Source organism: Rhincodon typus, chromosome 35 (genome assembly GCF_021869965.1).
Source record: "Rhincodon typus isolate 14 chromosome 35, sRhiTyp1.1, whole genome shotgun sequence".
In the NCBI taxonomy this organism is placed as follows: Eukaryota; Metazoa; Chordata; class Chondrichthyes; order Orectolobiformes; family Rhincodontidae; genus Rhincodon; species Rhincodon typus.
In genome coordinates, this window is record NC_063366.1 from 507,165 (window position 1) to 518,430 (window position 11,266).

General features: G+C 41.6%; 1 pseudogene; it reads left to right on the forward strand.

Annotated features, from left to right (window-relative positions):
* The first annotated feature begins 363 nt into the window (after positions 1-363).
* On the forward strand, positions 364-10,137 carry LOC125486901 (annotated as a pseudogene).
* Positions 10,138-11,266: the final 1,129 nt, after the last annotated feature.

Here is an 11,266-nt window from a genome sequence, read left to right on the forward strand (position 1 = left end):
CTAACACCATCGCTAATATGTGTAATTTTTGGCTCAGGATCGTTCTGTGGTTGTATAATTGTACAGCTCTCTTGCCTTGCACTATTCTTGTATGAGTATTGATTTGGATTGCACTACTTGGATTTAGTCATGATAATAACATGTTGGTACTGCAACCATTCCAGCACAAAATCTTTGAAAACATTTCTTGATCAGCAGCTGTATCCATGGCACTATGTAATCTGTTTGTTCATCTGCCTGTAACTAATTCTGACTATTTTGCAAATATTATGTGTCACCTGGGATGTTAATTCTGATATAAATGAAACTTTTGTTCAAAAACTGCAATAGCTGCATGAAAATCTGCATTATTTTACTCAGAATATGGGACAACCGGTTATCATACAAATAGAAAACGTTTACTACCCCATCCTTGCAATAGTTGGTGTTCTTGGTGAGACAAGTCTAATCCATTAATGAACGTAATCAGAGAATAACTATGTATAAAAATGTCTTGTTGTGTAGCTTTTCTTTCCAATGATGAAATGATATTATTGTTTTCTTTTCATGCCTTCACGACAGTGCATAGTCGCATAATGTATTGCCTTAAAACAAATACTTCCGATGACTTCATTTTCCTGTCAAATAGATATTATAATAACCCAATAAGAAGGGCAATTCACCTGAATTTTCAAATTCAGCAATTCAGTGGAACTGACTCAGACATGATAGATATTCTTAAAGTCTACTGTTTAGGCCAAGTGTTAAAATTTTATGAATGAAGCGAGAAAAGTCAATGGGATGTTCTACAATAGTTTTCTAAACACAGGAAAAAAATGAAAAGGAAGCACTGAAGATGATGGAACCTCATGCTATCATTCTGACATTCATCCCAAACGATGATCTCACCGAGCCACAAATATCTAGAGGCTATATCTGCAAACTGATTCAAAATTGCGTTCAGCTGTCACTTGCAAACTGCAAGAAGGATCTAATCAAGCCTAGAAACGGAGCAATTTAAATAAGCCTGTACCTGATTTTATTTGATCTGATTTATTGCTTGATTAATTATTGTCACACGTAGCAAGATACAATGAAAAGTATTGTGTGCTATCAAGACAAATTATACCTTACATTAGTACATCAGCGTGATGCGACAGAATGCAGAATATACTTTTAGAACTACAGAGAAGATCAACTCTAATATATGAGAGGTCTACTCATAAATTTAATTCAGCCAATAAGGAACTATTTTTATATTTGTTGTTTTCAAACTTTTGTGTCTTTTCCTCAATGTAAGAGGGTGGGAGTCAGTATAAACGGGATGGGAGGAGTCCTTGATTATCTTGGCTCTTTTACAGAGGCAGCGGGAAGTGTAGATGGAGTCAATAGATGCAAGGGTGGTTTTCATGATGGCCTGGGCTGCGTTCAGAACTCGGTGTAACTTCTGCGCCCTTGGGTGGAGCAGTTATCATACCAAGCTGTGACACATCAGGATAGGACGCTTTCTATGATGCATCAATAAAAATTGGTAAGAGTCATTATGGACATGCCACATTTCGTTCGCCTTCTGAGGAAGTAGAGCATTGGTGTGCTTTCTTGACTGCAGCAGCGATATGGAAGGACTAGGACTGATTGTTGCTGATATTTCCTCGAGGAACTTGAAGCTCTCAACTACCTCCACCTCAGCACCATAGAGACATACAGGGTTGTGTCTTCCACTCTGCTTCCTGAAGTCAATGACCAGCGCCTTTGTTTTGCTGACATTAGGAGAGAGATTGTGTCGTTCCACCTTGCTACTCAGCTCTCTATATCTTTCCTGTACTCTGTCTCAACATTGTTTGAGATCCGAAACACTGTGATGGTATAATCAGTAGACTTGTAAATGGAGTTAAAGTGCTGAACAGGTCAGATCCACTGCACATTCACTGAGGAATGGAATAGCGGGCCAGGGTTGGTGAATATGAATTATACTGGGCCCCGTTGGGAATACACCTGTGTTCAGTTTTCTTCTCCTTATTTGAGGAATGATATTCTTGCTTTTGAGGGAATGCAGCAAAAGTTTACCAGACTGAATCCTGGAAAGGTAGGGATAATGCATGAGGAGGGATTGACTCAGTTAGGATTGTGTTTGCTTGAGTCTAGAAGAATGAAAAAAGGATCTCATTGAAACCTATAAGATTACACAAGACTGGATAGTGTAGATGCATGAAGGAATTATCTGATAGCATCCAGAACTAGGGGTCATAATGTAAGAATACAGGTAAACCATTTAGTACTGTGATCAGGAGAATGTGCTTCCACTAGCAAGTGGTAAACCTTTGGAATTTGCTACCACAGGAAACAAAATTAAGGCTAAAACACTGCATGATTTCAAGGAAGAGTTGGACATGACTCTTTTAGATAAAGGGATGAAAAGATGTAAGAATAATGCTGGAAGTTGTTACGAAGTTGGGTACAGTAATTGTGAAGTGGAAGGCAGGAAACTAAAATATGTGGTTCTTTTAAAAGATTAGTGCTTTGTTGCTACTTACAAATTTAAAAGCACATGTATGTCTGGGAGCGGCAGCTGAAGTTGCCTGTACAAAGAGCCTCAAAAAGTGAAGCAAGTGTATCAAAAATGCCTTACAGGTGGCAGGCAAAACAGCATCTTGATTTGATGTTGTGACAATAACTTTGAATTCAGTCAATTAATTTAAATGAAGCACCTAGAAACAGAAAGCCAATTGAATTTAAATGTGATGGTGTTGACAACTTGAAACCAATCATATTACAAGAATTTAATTATGTTATTACGAGAATATGAGGGCATTTGGAAAATTGGGGAGAGCCAACTGCCATCTGAAAGAGAGAGAGAACAGCTGCCACCTGCCAGAGTTAACCCAAATTCAACCCTCAGAGAAAGCCCAACGAATTAATCAATCATACCACGATATTTTAAACCAAAGTCTTTTTTTGAAAAAAATAAATATACAGATAAAACATCCCTGGCAGCAGAATTAATGGAAGAAAGGTGCTTGTTAACAGACCCAAGACTATAGAATATTCCAAAAGACAGTCTGTGCGAACTTGGAGAGATAAGGTATAATTTATTGTTTTGTATTAATTGGGTTTATATAGTGGGACTTATTTTTATTTAAACAGCATTCCAGTAGAATTTAGACCAGTTAGGCAGTGGTTAGTAGTTTTGGGGGGGAATTGTCAGGTTGTTGGTAATTTTGTAAATTTGTTCATTGTTGTGTTAAATAAATAACTTCGTTTTTGTGACTTGTTAAAGTGGAGATCAGGGAATTTCCTTCTTTTAACCAATCTTTTAACAGATTCCGAGGGGAGCTTCTCTGGGTGTTTTGGGCGTAACTATTAGAGGGGAACCCCCACTCCTGTCATAACAGATCGGGGCTTGTGTTGTAGTTTAATTTTCAGACGGGTTTGGCCATTCCCTGTCGTAACAACGTGTATTGAGTTGAATGATAGTTAACAGCAGAACTTTCTTGAAGGGTCCAATGGCCCACTCCTGCTCCCATTTTCAATGTTTCTTTGTTTCCATCTCATATGCATTCAAGCTGATATCTGGTTCCATTTGGAGTAATGGATTGCATATGCCTGTTGTAATCTCAAGTAAACCATGATTCAACGCGAGTTCATTTTTCACTGAAGATCAAGACAAATATCACTGCTAACTGTCAGTTTTTTGATGCGATACTCATTTCAAGTCTTCCCAAAGTTCCTGGTTTCTTTTTAAATAAACTGCGTCTAAAAATATTGTTTTTCACTTCCCTTGCATGCTGAATCATATGGAAAAAAGTATCTGATGACTGAGTTTGTAAACTATGGTGTATTATTTTTGTAAAAGAAGCTCCACCCTGCTGCCTCAGTCCCATGCAATTCAGTGGATGGATCCTTCAGAAAACAAGAACATACTGCATCAGAGATAGCAGGACCTGCGGATGCTGGAGTCAGAGATAACACAGTATAGAGCTGGAGAAGCACAGCAGGCCAGGGAGCATCAGAAGAGCAGGAATGTTGATGTTTTAGGTCAGTACCCTTCTTCAGATTTGGAGAGGGGGAAGGGAGCTCAGAAATAAATAGAGAGGAGGGGTGAGGCTGGGGAAATAGGTGAGATGGTGATAGGTGAGAGCAGGTAAGGAGTGGTGGGGATTGGTCAGTGAGGTGGAAGGGATGGATAGGTGGGAGAGAAGATGGACAGGTTCTGTCAGTTCAAGGAGGCAGGGATGAGAGGGAGGGTTGGACATGGGCTGAGGCCTGGAGTGGGCAGATTTAAAACCTAGTGAATTCCATGTTTAGGCCATCGGGCTGTAGGCTCCTGAGGTGGAATATGAGGTGCTGCTCCTCCAGTTGTGGGTGGTAACATTGTGACACTGGAGGAGGCTCAGGATGGGCATGTCACCCAGGGAGTGGGAGGGGGAAGTAAAATGGTTTACGACCAGAAGGTGTTGCCATTTGTCGTGTACAGAGCGCAGGTACATTGCAAAATGTTCTCTGAATCTCTGCTTGGTCTCCCCGATGTAGAGGAGGCCACATTGGGACCAGCAGATATAGTAGTGCAGGTGAACCCCTGCCTGATGTGAAATGTTTGTTTTGTTCCTTGAATGGAGGCCAGGTGGAGGCGGGGGGTGGTGTAGGGGCAGGTGTAGCACTTCCTGTGATTGCAGGGAAAGGTGCCGGGAGGTGGTGGGGCTAGTGGGGCTAGTGGGGAGGGTGGAGCAGACAAGGGAGTCCTGGAGACAGCGGTCCCTGCAAAAGACAGATAGTGGTGGGGAGGGAAATATCTCTTTGGTTGTGGGATCGGATTGTAGGTGGCGGAAGTGGCGGATAATGATACATTGGATAAGGAGGTTGGTGGAGTGGTATGTGAGGACAAGGTGGAGTCTGTCTTTATTTTTGTTGTGAGGGCAGAGGTGCAGGAAACACAAGAGATGTCGTTGAGGGTATTTTCAATCACCAGAGGGGCAAGTTGCAGTTCTTGAAATAGGAGGCCATCTGGGATGTGCAGTAGAACACCCCATCTTGGGAGCATATGTGGCAGAGGTGGAGTTATTGGGAGTAGGGGATCGCATTCTTGCAGGAAGGTGGGTGAGAGGAGGTGCAGTCGAGGTAGATCTGTGAGTTGGTGGGCTTGAAATAGATGTTAGTTTCGAGGTGGTCACTAGAGATGGAGACGAGGAGGTCCAGGAAGGAGATGGAGGTCCAGGTGAATTTGAGGTTGGGATGACATGCCCATCCTGAGCCTCCTCCAGTGTCACAATGTTAGCACCCACAACTAGAGGAGCAGCACCTCATATTCCACCTCAGGAGCCTACACCCCGATGGCCTAAACATGGAATTCACTAGGTTTTAAATCTGCCCACTCCAGGCCTCAGCCCATGTCCAACCCTCCCTCTCATCCCTGCCTCCTTGAACTGACAGAACCTGTCCATCTTCTCTCCTACCTATCCATCCCTCCCACTTCACTGACCAATCCCCCACTGACCAAACTCCTCGTGGGAGCACAAGGCAGCGTTGATACAGTCATCAATGTAGCAGAGGAAGAGGTGGGGGATAGTGCCAGTGTAACAGCGGAAGAGGGACTGTTCCACGTATCCTACAAAGAGGCAGACATAGCTTAGGCCCATGCGGGTCCCCATGACCACCCCCTTAGTTTGTCGGAAGTTAGAGGAGTTAAAGGAGAAGTTGTTATGAGTAAGGACAAGTTCAGTTAAGCAGATAAGGGTGTCGGTGGTAGGGAACTGGTTGAGCCTGCAGGAGAGGGAAAAGTGGAGGGCTTTAAGGCCATCTGCAGCAGGAAGAATACAAGTGTATAGGGATTGGATGTCCATAGTAAAAATGAGGTGTTGGCGGCCAGGGAATTGGAAGTCTTGGAGGAGGTAGAGGGCTTGTGTGTTTTCCCGGATATAGATGAGGAGTTCCTGGGCCAGGGGTTAAAAGTCAGAATCAAGGTAAGCGGAGATAAGTTCAATGGGGCAGGAGCAGGCAGAGACAATGGTTGGCCAGGGCAGGTCAGGTTTGTAGATTTTGGAATGGAGATAGAAACGGGTGGTGTGGGGTTGGGGAACAATGAGGTTGGAGGCTGTGGGTGGGATGTTACCTGAGGTGATAAGGTTATGAATGGTTTGGGAGATGATGGTTTGGTGGTGAGGGTTGGGGTCATGGTCGAGGGGGTGGTAGGTGGAGGTGTCAGAGAGTTGGTGCCAGGCCTTGGCTATGTAAAGGTCAGTGCACCATATCTCTACTGCACCTCCCTTATCTGCGGATTTGATAGTGAGGTTAAAGTTGGAGCGGAGGGAGCGGAGGGCTGCACGTCCTGTGGGTGAGAGGTTGGAATGAGTGAGAGGCTTGAAGTGATTGAAGCAATTGATGTCGCAACGGCATTTGGAACTGAAGAGGCTGAGGGAGGATAGGAGGCCATGAGACAGTGTTCCGAATGATGAGGTATGTTGGAGGTGGGAGAAGGGGTCTGTAGAGGGTGGGTTAGACTCATGGCAAAAGAAATAGGTGTGAAAGCAGAGAACATGCTACATTTTATGTACCGGATTTAATGAGTACTGTTGCTGCATCATTTGCTTTTGGATGAGCTAATTGACACCCATCAACTGCTCATTAACTTTGTGTTCAGGTACGAAGTGAAATTGTCACTGGCTAATTGTGCAGGCCATTTGCAAGTTTGCAATCAGTTACAGAAACAAGGAGAGAGTATAAAACAGATCTAGCCATACAAAATCATCATTTTTTCCTAACAATATTTCTTGTCATCTTCCTCACAAAGGGTTCTATCAGTCTTGGCATTCTATCTCTTGGCTCTATGTTCTGTAAACAGGGAAACGGTTTCCATGTTTATGTAATATCAAGCCTACGAGAAATATTTTAAGTTTAAATGGAATCATGCCTCATTTGTTTTGAACTGCCAAGAGAATATTTGTACTTTATTCACTGTTCCTCCATAATCCAGTCTCAACACAAGAAAACTGACTATCTAACAATAGTTGTAGTTGCAGTTGTAGTGGAAGGGAGTTTCTCAAAATGGAGAACTGTGACCAGTGGTGTTCCACAGGGATCAGTGTTAGGACCACTGTTGTTTGTGATATACTTAAATGATCTGGAGGAAGGTATAGATGGTCTGATTAGCAAGTTTGCAGATGTCACTAAGATTGGTGGAATAGCACTTAGTGAAAGGGACTGTCGGAGAATGCAGCAGAAGAGAGATAGATTGGAGAGTTGGGTGGAGAAATGGCAGATGGAGTTCAATCCAGGCAAATGTGAGATGACACATTTTGGAAGATCCAATTCAAGAGTGAGCTATATGGTAAATGGAAAAGCCCTGGGGAAAATTGATGCACAGCGAGATCTGGGTGTTCAAGTCCATTGTACCCTGAAGGTGGCAACGCAGGTCGATAGAGTGTTCAAGAAGGCATACGGCATGCTTTCATTCATCAGACGAGGTATTGAGTACAAGAGTTGGCAGGTCATGTTACAGTTGTATAGGACTTTGGTTCAACCACATTTGGAATACTGCGTACAGTTCTGGTCACCACATTACCAAAAGGATGTGGATGCTTTGGAGAGGGTGCAGAGGAGGTTCACCAGGATGTTGCCTGGTATGGAGGGCGCTAGCTATGAAGAGAGGTCGAGTAGATTAGGATTATTTACATTAGAAAGACAGAGGTTGAGGGGGGACCTGATTGAGGTCTACAAAATCATGAGAGGTATAGACAGGGTGGATGGCAAGAAGCTTTTTCCCAGAGTGGGGGACTCAATTACTAGGGTTCACAATTTCAAGGTGAGAGGGGAAAAGTTTAAGGGAGATATGCGTGGAAAGTTCTTTACGCAGAGGGTGGTGGGTGCCTGGAACACATTGCCAGCGGAGGTGCTAGAGGCGGGCATGATAGCGTCATTTAAGATGTATCTAGACAGATACATGAATGGGCAGGGAGCAGAGCGATACAGATCCTTGGACAGGTTTAGACAGAGGATCTGGATTGGCGCAGGCTTGGAGGGCCGAAGGGCCTGTTCCTGTGCTGTAATTTTCTTTGTTCTTTGTTCCCTTGGCTTAAGGGCAAGTATGCCTTGTATGGACATCGAAACTGCAGACTGTACTCTCGAGCAGGTCACTAAAACCCAATATTACATAAGTTATTGTTGTACTCCAATTATTTTTCAGTGAAACACATCCTTCCTTTTAAACATATTTCCTTATAAATAGCCTTCTGCTATCATCATCATCATCATCAGTGTCAGTCCATAGCAGATGAGGATGACTCTCTTCAACACTCAAGGTGAGTCTGTATGTGACTGAACAGTCCGATGTGGCTTCCACAGACTCTGCTACATTTGGAGCAGAAAATGGTCATGGGAATACGTGTGCGGCACTTTGGTGTGGCAGAATGCTCATCACGCTGCTTTCACCTGGCTTCCTTTTCTTTCTACTGACGGCAAGGATCAAGGTGTTCAATGCCTTCGCAGATGCTCCTCCTCCACTTTGGACAGTCTTGAACCAGAGATTCCCAGGTATCACTTGGAATCCCACACTTAACCAGAAATGCTTGAGGGTATCCCTAAAGCTTCCTCTGTCCACCTGGAGCTCGCTGGCCATTTTGGAGCTGGGAGTAGAGCACCTGTCTGGGGAGTCTTGTGTTGATCTTGCAGATAACGTTCCCAGCCCATCAAGGGTGGGCACTATCTTTCTTTCACTTTTACTACATTTATTTATTTTCCTTTCTACTTCCCAGTCAATGTGTGTATTCTCATATTTTCTGATTTGCATTCACTTGTCAATATTCATGCCAATGCACAAAATATGTTGCTTTCCATTAACAAATTCTTTCTAGTGTTTGAATAATGTACTTCTCAATTGAATATTTCATCATCATGAAACTTAATATGTTTCATTCGACCTTTTTTCTATCTGTGTCAGAATTTGAGTTTCTAACATTGATTATAATACCATATAAAAAAAAAACAGTGGATAGTAAGTTGACAATTTATTCCGATTTAATGTTTCTTGCCCTGTAAATAATTGTCTGTGAATTATAACATTTTACCCAAACCATAATATTATAATTACTGATTTATTCACATCAGTAAAATAGAGATTCTAATTCCTAAGTCTGGTTGATAGATTAAGATAGATAAACAAATTTAAGTGATATATTTTCTTTCTTTTCATTTCTGCTGTCTTTCACGCAAACAATAGTAACTGGCCAGATGGACCTTCGGATTTATGTTCTTGTGTTTTTCTGCAGCTAATTTGACAACAATAATCATTCTCTATTGTGGAAACTGTGGCCTTTCCAAGTGCATCACCAGTTACCTGCTCGCCATGGCAGTAGCTGACCTGATGGTCGTGATATTCAATGTGATTCTGTATGAGATTAAAGATGCTTATTTCCCGTTTACATTCCTGAACTATACCCCAATTTGTTGTCTCAATCTCGTCCTGCTCTTTCTTTAAATTGACTGTTCTGTCTGGTTTACTGTAGCTTTCACCTTTGATCAATTTTCGCTCTTTGTCTCCAAAGTTTACAAGCTAAATATTGCACAGTAAAAACAGCTGGCATGGTTATAGCTGTGATCTCTTTCATATGTTTTGTTCAAAATATTCCAGTATATTTTATTTATGAACCTCGGGAGATAATTGACAATGTACCATGGTCATGGCATACAAAACAAAGCTTTTACACCTTAACCATGTGGGTCGCACTTTTCTGGTTAGTTACAATATTAACCCCATTTGCACCATTTCTGCTGATTCTACTGTTGAACACCCTGACAATCAGACATATTATACAGGCCAATAGAGTGAGGGGAGAACTCCGAGGAAGAAAAAAAACTAAACCTCATAATGATCCACAGGTTGACAACCGAAGGAAATCAATTATTTCATTGCTTGTTATATCTGGCAGTTTCATACTTTTATGGATGGTTATATTTGCATTATCCATAAGCGTACATTTCACAGATGTTCAGTTTTTGGAAACAAATTATGAGAACTCTGACACAATTGCAGAACAATCTGAATATATGCTCAGCTGTTTGAGCTCCTGTACAAACATATTTATTTATGCTGCGTCCCAGCGAAAATTTAGAGAGGAATTGAAGAATGTGATAAAGTTCCCGCAGGAACTCCATTCTATACGCATCTAATGATGTACATATTTATTCACAACTGACATTGCATGAGATGCATTCGAATCAAGTAAAACGCATTTCCCTGAGATTTACAGAAAGGAAATTCACATTACGCATGCACAGAAAATGTGTATATATACACATACAGATACACTATAGTAAATAGAATTGCATTTACTTAGATCATTCATTGTGGATTATAACTTCAAGTGAAGCTGTCAATGTCAGATAAGCTTGACACTTGTGGAAGAAAAATTTTACATTGCAGGGGTAGATGGGCATTTAGGCCAAGACAGAAAAGGCAGACATGGGAGAAACTGATGGCATAGAGAAAGAATTTTAATTAGTTTAGCATGTGGGATTTTAATGAGCTTAGCAGAAGTCGGGAGGTAGTTACTCAGACTGAGTTATCACTATGTGCATGTTATCTTAGCTAGAGCTAGAGAAGGATCTATTGATATATTGTCACTATACCAAGGTTTTAGGATGAATTAGAGATGTCCCTTGTATCCCCGTGGGGCCTAGTTACTGATAAGCTAGAGTTCAATCAAACCGTTTATCACTCCCCATGCTAGCTGCATGCCGAAGGTCATTTGAAAAAGTAATTATTAAGGTATCTGTAAAACAGCATTCCTGTTATCTCGAGCAGTGTCTGTTTTCTTTAAACTTACAATGAGTGAATCAACAAGCACAAGATGTCACGGGAACATCCTGCTCTGAAGTTAATTGTATAAATGAGATTGTTGTACACTGCGTTAGCAGAGTTGGGTGTCGGTGGAGATCGACACTCACTTTCCTTGGTACCAAGTAAGAAAATAAACTGCTTCGGACGAGAGCTGGAGTCAAGTCTCGTTATTAGTTAAGTAGAAATAAAAATTTCTACAACAACATTATTGTTGATAATATTACTGACATTTTCCATGATTGTACTAAGAGTAAAATAACATTATCTTGCATTATAATTTCACTTGTAATGCATTAATAATGGCTATTCACTGAAATATTTTCAAACAAAAAACACCAGAGATTTTAGCTCAGATGAACTGATGATGAGAGAAAGTAATACCTTTTAAGGACAGTCCACAAAAGGGTGGCGAGGATATTATGTGGAGAGATTGATTGTAAGTCAGGAAACTGAAGATAT